At 35.5% G+C, this 14,028-nt stretch overlaps 1 long non-coding RNA gene across 2 annotated transcripts in view; it reads left to right on the top strand.

Annotated features, from left to right (window-relative positions):
- The window catches only part of LOC131901856 (uncharacterized), a 38,071-nt gene that overhangs the window by 914 nt on the left and 23,129 nt on the right, over nucleotides 1-14,028 (top strand). The gene's annotated exons all lie outside the window — the stretch shown is intronic.

Genomic DNA, 14,028 nt, shown 5'->3' with positions numbered 1-14,028 from the left:
GAACACCTAGACCAATTCCATAAATCATTTGTTATGAAAAATACTGCACTTACCATGAGTGTGCAGGAAGCCCTGCACTGTGCTGAATGGAATTCCTATATGTAACTACCCAGATGAGGTACAGCTGCATCCTGTGGTGGTTCTGTTTTTATAACCTAAGGAACATTCCTACTCACTCCCAAAGTGGATACACTAATTTACATTTCCCTCTACTATTGTCATTTGGTTTCTTGTTGACAACTATTCCGATTAAAGTGAGATAAAATTTCAGTAGAGCTTCCATTTGGGTTTCCCAGATGGAAGATGGACACCATTTTGTCATAGACTTCTTTTCTATTTAAATTTCATTTTTTTAACAACTGTCTGGGCAACTCATCTCTGTGCACTTACTGATTAGGCGATGGTGGGTCCTTAGTATTCTGAATTCCCTCTGTGGTGTATTAATCTCAGAGACAAGGGGTAATTGTGGGGGTTAATTAAACAAAGTGAGGTAAGAATGAAATTCGTCTCAGCCCAATGTTATCATAACTAGCACTTCCATAGTCTAGTACTTACATAGTCTGGACCAGATCATTTTACTTTACTTTGTCCATATTTAAGCATGGTACAATTTTGGAAAAAAGTATTCAGATAACAATTAACTCAGTTGCATGACTATAACAAAGCTTCAGACATGTTTACATTGATTTTTTTTTCTTTGGTTTTTCAAGACAGGGTTTCTCTGTGTAGCTTTGCGCCTTTCCTGGAACTTGCTTTGTAGATCAGGCTGGCCTCGAACTCAGAGATCCGCCTGGCTCTGCCTCCCAAGTGCTGGGATTAAAGACGTGTGCCACCACCACCCGGCCATGTTTACATTGAAGCTCTTTGCAAAATACATACAGCTTCATCTGTAAGGTGGTTTCTTGTTGACATAGAAACAATCCTCAAGAAAAGGATCTGGGGAGAATGACTGTGGTAATCATAATGCTAGTGGGTGTCAGAATTGCCTTGGTCCTAAGAAGACACAGAAGTCACTTAGGCTGTTGTAAAGAACAAGTGACATCCCTCATAAGAATGGACTTTATGGCCTAAAAGCAATGCTCAAGATTTAGGGTCTGAGATAAGTAAATTCTGGAGATAAGGGCTGAGCCTGTCTCCTCAGACAGCAAAGGATCACCAGGCTGTAAAGCTCCATCATCCCTGGCATTCCAGGAAGAGCAGCTGCACACCTCCTTCCATTGAAGAGGTGAGCTGTGTGTTTAACTTTCCTGTCTTCTCCAGTGCTTATGTGTGTGCATAAGGCTTTTTTTTGTTGTTTGTTTTTGTTTTTTGGTTTTTCGAGACAGGGTTTCTCTGTGTAGCTATGCGTCTTTCCTGGAACTCACTTGGTAGCCCAGGCCGGCCTCGAACTCACAGAGATCCGCCTGGCTCTGCCTCCCGAGTGCTGGGATTAAAGGCGTGCGCCACCACCGCCCGGCTCATAAGGCTTTTTTTTACCCTCTACGCTTAATAGGTTTTTCAAAGGAACCATATAATGTCTCATTTATCCTGCATTACTAACCAAAAACATACATTTAGATAATCGCTTAAAGTATCATTGATCGACTACTGAAGTCCAACTCGGAGCATATCCAAGATAAGTATTACTTTCTTTCATGGCATATCACATAATTGTTATTTGATAACAATAACTGGTTATAATCAGTGGTTACTGGGGCTCCCATTCCTTAGGTATACTATTCACAAGTTTCCACCTGTAGCCCGATTTCATGGAGTGAGAAGAGACCTTGTCATTCATGTAATTTTCTGTCCAGTGGAAACTAATTACTGATCACTCTTACAGAAATAATGTTTTATCAGTGAGCAATGTCAGCCTATTAATCATGAAGGTGGACTCAACTGAAATGTGTTCCAGGTCTATTACTTCAAGGTAGAAGCATGGACCAGAATTATAATGATAGTGATCACTCTGGATGCCTTTAAATTATACTATGAAAAATGTCACAAATCCTATGTTGCCAACTTTTATTGTCTTATCTAGACTATTATAATATTTGGGCATTTAGTGCTTTAATTCTTTGCCATTTATGTGCTCATGCATATGGTTTGTTAACTGTAGTATGGATGTATAATATCACTTGAACAATTTGCTGGGAAAAGCCTGTATAAGAACAGGCCTACCTCAAAATATCTACTTTCTCTAAAAACAATTGCCCTTTCCACTTTACTTCTTCTATTGTAAGTGCTTAAATGTTTATATTTATGACTTGTGTATATTTCCCTTATCCAGGCAGAAGGAATGATATAAATTAAGTAGTAATATTTCTCTCTATCACATGAGTAATCAAGCATTGCATCATTAATATTAAGCCTGTTCTCTTTGTCTATAATTTATAGTGGGAACAAGCCACTCTGTGGCTAAAACAATCTGGCAAGCTCTGACACCTTTGCTACCTCTGCTATTTCACCATGTTAACTGGAGGTCATTGTTTCTGTCTCTTTTCTCAGTTACTGACTTTTCATAGGATGTCCTAAACCCATTCTCCCTATGACCTAGGAGGATATCATCTCAGCTATTTTTTTTTTTGAATCCCAAACTACACACTTTATGTTAATGTCCTTTCATACATTTTGGATAATACATTATACCAATTATAGCCAGCGAAGGTTAACCTGACAATTTGCTCATGTTATAGCTGGTCTTACCTGAAATATGATGGATTGAATGCTTCAGTTGATTCAATCAGACACTGAAATTTTACAAAGGATAAGACCATTCACTTTCCATAAAATTGCACTGTTTTTAGGCCTTTAAAATTGACACACCTTGAAAAGTGCCCTCCATTATGGATTTCCCTTTGTACGGGTGCCAATGGTAACTGTGTAAGCTTCCTTCGGAGAGGATAAGTGCAGTGGGTGAAAGAAGGATAGCGCACATTTGGCAATCGCATTGAGTGAGTTTGCAGTTCATTAAGCCTTAGAATTGAAGCTCTTCTAAATAAGACAAATGTGTTTCCTTTCTATCAATATTTTAAGTATAATTATTTTAAATCACTTACTTGGCTATTTCATGTGTATTTTAAGATGATAAGAGGTAAATGAGTTAAGATCTTGACATTTCAATTGTTAATTTTCTACTCCATCACTTTCTGTGGCATTGAGGCACTGGGATACACATGTGTATGTATGGAGCTCCCCACAGAGAAAGTATATTCTTCCTATAATCCTTCAGTATGCAACTGTAAAAATTCAGAAAATACTGTTCAGGGAGTTTCTTTTCTAATGAATGAAGTCCACTTCAAAATTAAACATTTTCTTAGATACAACTATTTTTTTTACCAACAAATGAAAATATATTCAAATACAAATTTATTACAGAGGAATTCTCACAGCAAATATTTGTGATTCATGGTAGGCAATCAAAAACATAGTTAATTTTCAACATATATCTAATTGGTGTATCTGTAGACGTAGTGACATTATCTTTTCTTTGGAAACTCACCTTGTGGCTCCGTTGTTTCAGAACTGGAAATGATGTCTTTAATCTTTGAAATTCCTCTCCCTGGAAACATTCTTCTGCAGTTATTCAGTGCCTCAGCAGTTCACCTCATGGTTTCACTGCCCACTGACATCTTTTCCACTGACCTTTCTATTCAAAATCCCATCTCTGCTTCATCCTTCTCCCCATCAGTTGCTGATGCCTTCATACTGTCTTGAGTTCTTCAGCTAAGTGCCTATGGTCGATCACTTTTCTTATACTGAAGATTCCTTGAGGATGGAGAGCTCGGTCTGATTTGTTTTTCCGCTATGCCTGAATTAGGGTTGGACATATGGGAAGCTCTTGGGAGTTATCTGTCTGTGCCTCAGACAAGGAAGTCTATCATCCTTTCTCTTCTTAGAAATTATATTACTTACCAATTAACATATTTTCCTTTTCTATAAAATATATTTTGATCACAGTCCTCCCTTCCACCAAGTCCTTTCAGTTTCTCCCCATCTTCCTACCTGCCGAAATACATGTTTTTTCTCCACTCATCACAAACCACAATTAACTCTTACATTTATTTACCTAAAGATTTTGTTTTGTTCTGTTTTTCTTTAGGGATAGGCTCTGCCTGTATAGAACAGGCTGGCCCCTGTGTCCAGCAAATTTACTTATTAGAATGTTTAAGAAAAAAAGATAAAAATAATTTAGTGAAACTTGGTAGTGTGTGCAAAGTTTTAGGTACTGAAAAACTAAGAACTCTACCAAATATACTCATCTTTCAGATTTCTTATGGATAGCTTCTATGTCATACCCTGAACAATACATTGTATTTTTGCTGTAACAGTTATAATTGTGTGTTCTTAAATGTAATATAAAATCTGAAGAGGGATTCTGAAGCCGAATCAAGACTACTTCAATGACCTTGCCACAAATGATCTTCTCATTCCTTGGAAACACTCTTAATCATTTCTGTTCTTCTCTAATGTTATTTCAGAGTCTATGGCCTGTTTCAGATTTGGAAATAGATCTTTTTTGTTCTACACATCTGTGTAAAATATGTGATGAGATTAAAATCACAAAAAGTAAACATGAGCTTCTTCCTGTGTTGTGTGGAAAGTCAAGGCAGTGATTGCTGCAGCATGCTGATGCTGGTTTCTGAGGCCCTTTGCAGTGAGCATGTGGATTTCTGAAGCAGAAAGCTTTCTATGTGCTATTTCTATTACCAGTTCTCAATTTGCAAACATACAGAGGCTCTCTGGGGTGGGGATTCTTTTAAGTGCTTTTATGAAGAACAAATCATTTCAGATGAATCTAATCCCTTCTGTGACAGAGTGACAGATCCGGTGGTTAAGAGGAAAGCAATAAATAGAAGATCTTTATTTCAGTCAGGCTTTTAATTTAGTCTCATACGACATTAATTACGGAGCAGGAAGGCAAAATTGAGATCCTGTTATTACAGCATGGGTGTGAACTGCTTGGAAGGTCACACTCTAAGAGTGGTTATTAATCGGTCCAAGCTGCTCTGAGGGATGGGGGTGGATACTGAAGGGTGCTTCAGAATCTGTCCTAGGTCCATTATTATCTTTATCAGTGAGTAGGATGATTAAGTAGACCTCTTATTCCATACAGTCATGGATAACATCAAATAGGGAGGGGGAATTGTACTTGGAGAACAAACTTGAAAATTTAAATGACCTTCTTAAGATGAGGAAGTGGCTCTTGAAAATACAACTTAGAAGAGAGGAGTATATCTAAGAGAAAATATTTCACAGGGCAAGCAAACAAACAAGCAACTGATCTCAGTCAGGAGGAAGAAGCTTTGGGACTCTATTTTTAGACATACACAAGATAATACAGTTAAATTATTGCAGAAAAAAAGAATAATTTAAAAATACACAAGAGCCTCTCGAATGACTTAGTGGAAAATAAAAAGGGAGAAGATCCTGCTTTTGAGGAGAATTTGTCCTCCATCTCATCGGTTAAAGCACTGATCTCTGATCAAATGCTACTGGAGGTTCTTGGCCAACACACCCTCAGAATCATTTTGGCTTTCTAAAATCGACTTGTTCAGAGTGCCATGACATCACCTGTAATCTCAGCTGCTCTGAAGCTAAGGCCAGGGGACAACTTGAACCCAGAATAAAAAAAAAAAAAAAAAAAAACACTTCCTAGGAGATAAAAAGGATTCAGTCACTTCCAGGCATCCTCAATTTATATGTGTTCCATAGGGATCTAGCATCCCTTATGAACCACCTTAGCTCTATTGTGCCACACTTCTTGCCATGGCTTGTATCACCTTAATGTAATCAGTTTAGGTCTAATTGTCTTAATCATGAGGTTATTTATATCCCAAGACTCAGGGATTCTGATCAGTAAATGGAATTTTATTTGGGGCATGGGTAATCAGGTCACATGCTAAGACTGACTATGGCAATACATCTTAGACAATTACCTTATTTGTGATGGTTGGTCAAGATTATACACAGCATTTAACCCTGATTTATTTGATGCTTGTATTTTCTACCTTCAAACTGAAAACCTGTTAAAGCTCCCTGACATCCTATTGAACACTCCTTAGGTTACATGGACAGGGCTTGGGTGAACACTGTGACTGCTCACCATGTAGATATTTAAAGTATATGTTGCAAAATATAATGGTTTTCATTCAAAAAGTATTTCAAAAAAATTATTGAAACTCTACAAAAACCATTTCAGATGTATGGAAATTTCTTGTATTTCCTGTTTATCATTTTTAAATTCTTATGATAATACATGTTACTTATAAACCCCTTCAGGTGTTAATACCTAAATAGTTTGTTACAAGACGAAATGCTTAATAAGAAGAGATTAGAATATGTTACTATCAGTTACATTTATTTTTTTTTTGAGGGGGAATTCATGGATAGGAACTGTACTGACATCATTTTCCCCTGAATCTCCTTTTTCCAACTGCTCTGTAGTCCCTACAACTCTTCAAATTCATGACTGCTATTTTTTAACAATTACTTAAACATAAATATATGTGTATATTTGAATGTTGAATTTTAGTATTTCATAAATATACAAATATATTAATATATATGAAAATTTAGAAATACAACTTACTGAGACTCCTTAGTGTTGCTCATGTGTACATGTATTTAGGGCTGACCACTTGGAATTGAATAACCTATGGAGATGCTTGTCCTTGGAGACGACTGACTCCCCTCTCTCAGCAACCACTAATTTCCTGTAGCTCTTCACCTTGGAGTAGGATCTTGTGAGATTTGCCCATCTATGTTAGTGTTGTAGATATATCAACAGGGCATGAGTAACCCGGTCAGTTGTTCTCTTCGTTTTGACCAGTTGTGGCTTTCTGTAATGGTCTTCATCTGCAGAAAAAAAAATTCTTTGGTGAGGAGTGAAGGCTCCACTTGTCTATAGATTTAAGGATAAATGTATTGATTGTCATTAGAAATTACACTTGTTTAGGAAGCATCAAAAGTAGGCTGTCCTCTAGGGTTCATGGTCTCACTAGCCATGGGTAGTTGGCTAGGTTTATAGTATCAGGCTTGAGTTCTCTCCTATATTGCATGAACCTTAAGTCTAATTAGATAGCTACTAGTGTAAAAGTGTTGCTATTGTACCACTGGGGATATTTTCCCGAATGGTCATTGTTGTGGTTCACAGGCTTTATGGTTAGGTATAACTAACTATTAATTGTCTTTCTCCATCTGTAGCTCAAATAGTATCTACTGATGTTAGGAGAGCTAGGCTCAGAGAAGAGACTTCCAGGTCAGTTCCAGTTTAATTTCTCTAAGATCTGTGTTGACATATTTGGTGTCATCAGCAATAAGGTCTTACTTACAAGTACTGGCAGGCACCTCAGGCCAATGGAAATAGTCTATATTGTTTTATGAATTTCTTGGACTCCTGTGACCAGCAACTGTAAGGAAGGTTACCTGCGCTGTCCAGTTTTTATGTCACAGTGACAAAAGCTAGACTTACTTGGGAAGAAAATCACCTCAATTGAGAAAATATCCCCAACAAATTGGCCTGTAGCAAACCTGTGATGCATTTTCTTGATTTATGATTAACACGGGAGGGACCACCCCACTATGAATGGTGCCACTCCTGAAGAGGAGGTCCTAAATGGTGTAAAAAAGCATGCTAGGCAAGACACGAGATTAACTGAAGCACATGACTTTATTAAAACTGTCTCAGTGTGTGTGCGCACATGTGTGTTTACACACATACATTTCTGTGTGTAATTTTAAGTAATGATAAATTGAATCCCCATGGCTTTTGCAAATATTCTTAGTTCTATTTTTATCTTCTGGTTTCTTGTCCCTCTGTTCCTCCCTTCCTGCTCCTCAAAGAAGACCCTGTTCCTATTTTTTTTCCTTGATCACAGCTATGTCCTGTTACTCCTTTCTCTAGGGCTTCCCTCATCCCATGGTGTCTTTTCCTTTCCTGGGACCTGTGGATGCCCCAAATGATACTCACATCAACTCACATATAAGACTAGGAGCTGAGATTTACTAATAAGGACAATTCAGCATCTTTCTTTTGGAGTCTGTGTATATTATTTTCTAATTTCATCAATTTGTGCAATAATTTCATGATCTTATTTTTCTTTACAGATGAATAGATGTATATAATGCATGTATACCCCACTTTCATTATCCATTATTATCAATAGAATGACATTTAGTTTGTTTCCATTTGTTAGCTATTGTGAATATAGTGGCAGTGGACATGGTTGAACAAATACCTGTAGAATATGATGTCCTGTCTTATGGACATGTGTTGAGGAGTGGATTAGGTGTATATTATGGTAGATCTAATTATCATATTTTGAGAATTCCCTACATTGATTTCCACAGATGCTGTACAAGTTTGAAATCCTCCCCAAGTGAATGAGTGTTCCTCACCAGCATTTGTTTGATGTCGGCCATTCTGACAGGAGTAAGATGTAATCTACTCTCCTTTTAGTGAATCCTTCTATTTCTTTTGTTATAAAGGTGCTACAGCTACTTATATATTTCTAGAATTAATTAAATTGTGTTTTAAATGCTTTAAATTGGAATAACTCGAAATGGTAACATAGTTTAGTAATCTTTTCTGCCTTCAAATGTTCAGGTTCAACAGACACTAGTAGCTTAAAATAGGAACTACCCATTTTTAAAGATTAATACAAAAAACAAAAAATAACCTAAGAAAGTTAAACGTAAAACATTTAAAAAATATGTATGAAATTATTATTTGGAAGAAATGAACAGTGACAGACAAGAGAAACATTTTTTCTGAGGTTAAATTTTTGTGTTTAACCTTCTAAATAAAAGAGAGTAAGTCTTCATGCTTCTACCATTTTAGAGGGACCACATTTACCTTAATAATGCAACTTTAGAACATCTATCTGAACCTTTAACTTTTAATTTAAAACACTGAAATCACAAGCAAAGAGGCTTAGACTATAAGTGTTATTCATTTTCTTTATTGGAGAGCAAAGATTTAGTGATGATGTTAGGAGCCAAGCATACTTTTGGGCATATCAAAACCATGGCCTGAATTTTCATGCTTACTATATTGCTAACACTCAGTGTCTAAAATGTAAGAAGTGTTCAACAGAGGCTATAACTTTGTAAACAATTTTCTCTGTCTCTCTATGTCTATCTCTGTCTCTCTGTTTTTGTCTCTGTCTCTCTATCTCTCTGTCTTTGTTTTTGTCTCTCTCTGTCTCTCTCACTCGTGTGTGTGTGTGTGTGTGTGTGTGTGTGTGTGTGTGTGTGTGTGTAAGGTAGAGTTTCTTTTATAAAGCTATAGATTTTTAAGTTAAATAGAGATGTTTACCTCAAGAAAACATGATATAAGACTGGCAGTTTAGAAAAAGCTTAGGTTTTTATTAGGTTTCTCCCAGAAGAACCATTTTGAATAAGGTGGTTTATGTAATCAGTATTTTGGAGAAAAGTAAAGGATGATACAGGATAAAATGTACTGAAGAATTTTACTTGTACTTCAGATAGTGACAGACAGAAGACTGAAATTGATAAAAGATTAAAAACTCAGGGTTCTTGGCAGAAAAAGAACTGAAAAGAAGTAGGCAATCACAGGAAAAGGGATAAGAAACTATTTCCAAAATTATAGCATATATTATTCAGCATTGAGCAGCTTTCCACATTGGTGAAGATTATGGTATCCTCATCCTTCTTTACTCTTCATGTTGACATTTTGACACGGCAACACTAACCTTCATCACATGCCATGTCATGTGGATACACCAAACAAGTGCTGATAGTCTGTGCCTTGAGCAACACTGAGGTCACAGGTGAAGACTAAAAGGTCAAGATATATACAATAGCAAGATATATTAAGACCAATTTATTCTTATAATGCTTGGTTTGAATTTTTACTATGTCAGAAGTACTCATAGGTATGAAAAATCTCATTATATTAGAGTGTCTGACATCTACTTGGGTTATCATCTTATCAAAGTGATATTGAACTCTCCAATTTGACCTATATGCATGTAAATGCCCAACTGTCTATGCAATGTGTGTACTAAATGAAAGTTCTTGAACGTACTTTTAAGGAAGCAGTCACAAAGTCCTGTGGCTAAACAAATTAAGATTTACCAAGAAAAATATCTTATAAAAGCAGAATTAAGTGTCTTTTCTACTGGGGAGATTTTTTTCCCCCTCTCCCAATCATCTAGCTAGTAGCAATTTCCAAAATGCTTTTAGATTTATTTATTTTATTATTTTATGTGCATGAGTGTTTGCCCATATGTATGTGTATATTCCACATGCATAGCCGGCATCCAGAGATTTCAGAAGAAGGCATTAGATCACTTGGGACTTAAATTATAGGTGGTAGTAAGCCACCTCGTGGGTGCTGTGAATCAAACCTGAGTCCTCTAAAAGAGCAACATGTGCTCCTAAATGCTGAATCCATTCTCTAGACCCAATTATTTTTAAGTCCTAATATATCCTGTAAATATATCTGGCCTCACATAACACTTAGTTACTCTTCACATATGTAACTCTTTTTTTCCAAAGAAGACATCATATTTTATTTGATTATACATGATGCTTTTGACAATATTCAATATCTGTCATATAAGTGCTGAGGAAGTATTGCTGATTATTTGCTGATATATTAAGCATACTAAATTAAGTCAAATATACTTGGCAGAGTAATTGTTACCATTAAGTCACATGACTAAAAAGCAACTATTAAGTGTTCACTGTGCATAAAGCAAAAAGGGTTGTTTTTATTTACTGTGGGAGAATATACAAACAAAGCAAATGACAGTGTTGTCTTGTTCAAGTGAGTCTTATTTTGACATATAGAATCTACATATGTATGTATATGTGTATATAAGTATAGATAGATAGATAAATGGTATATAAATAGATAGATAATAGATATATATATATCAAATATACAAATTATACTAACCTATAGCATTATATTTGCATATATAACACATTTTAGAGATGAGAAAAAAGAGAAGTAAATTAAATGTGTATGTAAAACACAGAAATGTATAGAATGATATATGAAAAACTGACCCTAAGGACTGGCAATTTATTCTACACTACTAGTTATAAGCCTGCTATGAGAACCTAGCCAAATGGTAACTAATAAGTACAAATATATAACTAAGCACAGGGCTTAGTGAATTGACTGTTTTACAGCCAAGTGTTCTTGTTGAGGAACACAGTTGACTTACATGCTGGCACAGAGTCTGAATCTTATTGTGGACTGATTTTGTAAGTAGCCCTGCATCATGAAACTAATATAATTAACCTATATACAGATGGATCTATGATACATGAGAATTTCCATTGTTACCTTCCTAATGTTGAATGTTCAGTGAGCTACAAAGGATATGATTTGTCAACCTGCACTATACCATTATACCTACCATAAGTAAATAAACTGAATGTATGATAACAGAACAATACAAAAAAAGTAAGAACAATAGAAAAATAGTAGGAAAAAGCTATTAGGATTAAGTGTTCACAGGCATGTTAGTGAGTTTAACATCCTTATAAGGAGATCAATTTTAATTAGAGCTCTAGTAGGTACTATTTATTTTCAACTGAATCTCCTAAAAATTTAAATGTGAGTAATATCTATTGCTTGCAATGATGCAGATCTCAAAGAAAACAGATCTCCCAGAGCCCGAGGGCAAGTGTATGCAAACATTTTGCTTCTTGACATCTTTCAAAATTCTCAACTATTATCTTACCAGCCTTTGAATTACTTTACTGTCAATAACTTTAAGTGTCCCTTATTTTCTCCCTGGAAGCTGCTCATTTTGAACCATGCTGTAGCCTGCTTTGTGTCATTATCTTTAAATTGCATTCTGTGTCTAGCCTCCCTCATTTTCCCAAATAGGTTATAAAATTCTTGAGAGCAGAAACTATATCTTAATACATTTTTTTATACTCTCTGTCATTAATCCCTCAGAATCCAGCAAAGTGCTTCTAGTATAGGGTGCAGTTAAATTCATATTTATAAATGACATTGAAGGATAATGATATACTATCTGGTGAGGAACAATACAAGGTTTTTATTATCTTTGTGTTCAAAGGTTTATGTTATTTGGGTGCTCTCAAAATATGGATTAGTGACCTCTTCAAGGTCTAGTTTATTCATAGAATTAGAAGACTTAGAAATTATGTCCTTGTACATATATCTTGGGATGGGAGTGGAATGGCAGAGGAGGAAATGTGAGATCACAAATGTAAAGAAATAACAGCAGTGAGAATTTCCAGGTGATGGAAGCAAAGGGTGGGCTGTTTGAAGAGAGGAAAAGGACTAGAAGAGGCAGATTGTGTGTGTGTGTGTGTGTGTGTGTGTGTGGCGGAGAGGCAAGGGGGGGGCAAACAGTGAATAAAAGCAAAGTGTTATGGCTTTAAATATGGAACCCATATAATGGAACCCAACTTTAAAAATTAAAAGAATAAATAAAAAAAATATGTTAGATGTAAAATCACAGATTAATCATTTAACCAATGACAAAGCTAAATCATATGAAGTACAAGGTTGTTGTGATGGTTCATTTTAATTGTCAATTGAACAAAATCTAAACTCATCTAGGAAGGAGTCGTAATGAGACATTGTCTAGATAGATTAATCTATTATTGGAACAGTTGAGGTTGGAAAACCAGCTCACTGTGGGGGGCACCATTCCCTGTACAGGAGATCATGGATATAACAGTGGAGGGAGTAAGCCGAGGTTTAGCAGACATTCATTCACTCATTTTTTCTCCCTTTGTGGTTATGGAAGTAGTACCACCAGTTGTCAGAAGCTATTACCACTGTGAATTTGCTACTGTGATGGGCAATAACCTGAGACTGGGAGTTAAAATAGAGTCTCCTCCTCTAAATCCCATTCTTTAGATAAATTTATCACCACAGGCTAATCTAATCAATTTCTCTAGGCATTCATTCAAAAGCCCATGTCTCTAAACATTTTGTAAGATAAAATAAGATTTTTTTAAAAAAATCAATTAAATAAAGCAGAATCTATAAATATTTTGGCAAAGTAGATATGTTATCTGTAAGATACTTTAGCATTTAAAAAAGATAAAATTTAAAGGAGACAATTGCCCAAAACTGAAAATGAAAGTTTAATGTTTAAAAATTCCTTTGGCTGGAAAGAATTGAATGACATGCTTCTTTCACAGGTAGTAATTAGTGTCATTCTAAAGTGATTATGACAGCTCCCTCAAACAACCCATGAGGTTGATTGTAATACATTCCCACTGGCACAATGATTCTGACTTTGCTATCATTATTACACCTTGATAGTTATATTCTGTTGAGTGGCTGAAGTAAGATTAAGTTGATATTAAAAGGATCCAGGTATATTGAGACTTTTCTTAAACAAATATTGTTTTAAGACCTCCTAGAGTCAGCATTTAGTCTCTGTGTTAGTTTCTTTTCCTTTTGCTATAGTTTAGAGTAGAGAGCTCTGCGATTTGATAATGTAAATCCTATAGGAAATTTTGTTTATTCTGTTTATTCTTTCAGAAGGAAGGCATTATTAAACCTTGAGATAAAAAAAAATCTTCTGTATGAGTTCCTTTTTGTCCTCAAGAAAGTTTAAAGATAAAAAAAATCACAAAGTGAACTTGTAAAAAGAAGATGTTGAGATGATTGATACAAATGCCTCAGAATTCACAGAAAGTAGTTACTGACTCCTGGCTCTGGTTAAATTTTTTTTCCTCTGGCCCCTGCTTTGATTCCCACAAATTAAGAACTTACTTGTTTTTATAACTAAAGAAAATCTCACCTTATTCCTCTTTGGGAAATATATTTATTTCCAGGCCATTTTAAACAGTACATATGTTAAGGTTGAAAATCACTGTGACAGCATGTAGGTTTTGTGACTATGACTGGGTGCTTAGTTTGTACCTATAAAACATAGAAGTTTGGAAATAGCATTAGAATTGAAATGAAGTGTTATGTATTCAGTCATGAAAGCATGCAATATGTGAGACTAGAAAATAATTTTACATATTAGAAATGAAGATACTATTAAAATATTGTTACATTAATCTATAGTT

The sequence above is a fragment of the Peromyscus eremicus genome, unplaced genomic scaffold (genome assembly GCF_949786415.1).
Source record: "Peromyscus eremicus unplaced genomic scaffold, PerEre_H2_v1 PerEre#2#unplaced_535, whole genome shotgun sequence".
NCBI lineage: Eukaryota > Metazoa > Chordata > Mammalia > Rodentia > Cricetidae > Peromyscus > Peromyscus eremicus.
Note: the sequence above shows the minus strand (reverse complement) of the source record. Positions and strands in the feature narration are given on the sequence as shown.